This window comes from Scylla paramamosain, unplaced genomic scaffold (assembly GCF_035594125.1).
Source record: "Scylla paramamosain isolate STU-SP2022 unplaced genomic scaffold, ASM3559412v1 Contig50, whole genome shotgun sequence".
Classification (NCBI taxonomy): domain Eukaryota; kingdom Metazoa; phylum Arthropoda; class Malacostraca; order Decapoda; family Portunidae; genus Scylla; species Scylla paramamosain.
In genome coordinates, this window is record NW_026973715.1 from 10106 (window position 1) to 12500 (window position 2395).

Here is a 2395-nt window from a genome sequence, read left to right on the forward strand (position 1 = left end):
TCTCCTCGTTCTTCTTTTCCTCCTCTTCATCATCAACATATTCTCTTCCTCTTCCGCCTCCTCATCATTAGAAATTTGTTCATCTCCTCCTCTTCCTCCTCTTCTTCCTCTCTTTCTCCTCCTCCTCTTCCTCCTCTCTCTCTCATCTCCTCCTCACCATCATCATCACCATCATAATAATCTCCATCTTTCTCATCACAATCACCACAACCTCCTCCTCCTCTTCATCACCACCACCACCACCACCACCACCATCATAATCTATTTCCGGTAATACTGCAGTACAAATGTCTTCCAAACATCCTATACGCATCATCATTTTTGTCTATTCCAGGTCACCCGAGCAACACTTCTCTCTTCTCTCCAACTCAAATGAATCTGTGAGCACTGCCTTGTTTTACCATCCTTTCGTTGACATTCTGCTTTCCTAACTGTCTGTATCACTGGCTCCGCGCTTACTGTGCCCTGCGTATGTCAACTTACTTCTTCAATGCAAGATCACCATCAAGATGCGGGGTCAGGATTTGCTTAAATGGACATGCCGTGACTCTCTCTATATATGACGAGGACAGACGAGACTACGAGTGAATATACCGGGTCAGCTTTAGTCTCTTCGTAAGCTATTCAAACGAAACACTCCTCTTATTTGTTCGGGAGCTTACCAACTTAGGAAGCGTTTTTGGTTGATAGTTTACGAAAAGACTGTGGAATTGATCCTTTTGCCTTACCAGTTCTGTTTTCGGTACTCCCCCAAACGACAAGCAGTGTGCAAAGTTGATTGTGGAACCTGACGACGGCTAAAGCACTTTTGTTGGTTAGCTAGCAAGAGGAAAAAGGGTGACTCTGGAACTGGCCTGTCAGCAATAAGGCGGTAGTTTGAAGGGTTAGACTGGATGGGGACGATAGGTGGAAATAGGGAGGTGTGTTTCGTACAGGGACTGCCACGTGCAGACCTGATGGCTTCTTACAACTTTCCTTATTTTCTTAAGTTCTCATGTTCTTTTAAGGAGGAGGAGGAGTGGTCAGACTTTCTCGCCTTCCACCTTCCTGGACTGCGCCTTCTGAGTGTGTGTAACCCTTTCACTGCTATTTGACACATCTTTTAATCACTAACCACTCCGAGACATATTTTCTTGTAAATATCAAAATGTATTCCTTTCTATGCCTTGTGTTTCCTGCAGATGGTGATGAGGGGAACGTACATTGTTTTCAGTGTTGTGAATTGTTGCATACCGCAGTGGAAGGGCAGCAGGGTGTTGCGTCATGGCCTTCCCACTTCCCAGTCTTCTTATCTTGACTGGTGCGAGGTCGTCACGGTGGCCTGTGCTTTTACTGACGGCGTGGCGTATTTCTTCACTCATTACATGGTCTACCTAATAAATAGTCACGATTTATGTTTATTACACCGGTGCGAACAAGACAAAAATTTTACGTTACACAGTTTTGATAAAGAATAATTCAAGTAGGTGGGAAATATTAAGGAATTTTTTTATTACACCAATGAAAATAAATAGAAAAATCGGTAAGTACGTCTTTTTTTCTTAAGAATAACATATTTTAGTCTATTTTTTTTAATATATTTTAATCTTCCTTTCTGACACTACCTATTTTTTTTTCTTTCCAGAAAATAATCCCTCAATTTTTTTTACTCCTTAGGGCTTCAACTGAACGATTCCAAATAATTTCCTAATAATATATATTTTTATGTGTGTGTGTGTGTGTGTGTGTGTGTGTGTGTGTGTGTGTGTGTGTGTAAGTAAGTAAGTAAGTAAGTAATGTTTATTGCTTTATAATATTAATACAAGAATTAATATAACATTTGCATTTTCTAGCGAAGTGTTGAGCCGCAGCTCGTGCAGACTTGCTTGAGTTGAGCCATTGTCACACAGAGAGCAGTCACGCTTTGATGTGAATGATCGTTTTCAAAGATATACATCATCACACACAAAAAATATATAAATTAACGTTAATTATATGCGTACACATACATACACATATTCACACACACACACACACACACACACACACACACACACACATACACACACACACACACACACACACACACACACACACACACACACACACACACACAAGTATACATATACACACACATAGTCACATACATATACTTACATATACACTTAGGCATACATACATACATATATACATACATACATACATACATACATACATACACACATACATACATACATACATATACATGAGTAATATAACTGGAACATTTGTGGGAAACAATAATAATTTCAACAAAATAATAATAGCATAATAACTTACAGAATTATACTTCTATTTAGATATAACACATTAGTAATAGTAATTAGTGACATTATCTACAGCAATAAATGAAGAAAAAGACTGAGTTACAATTGAT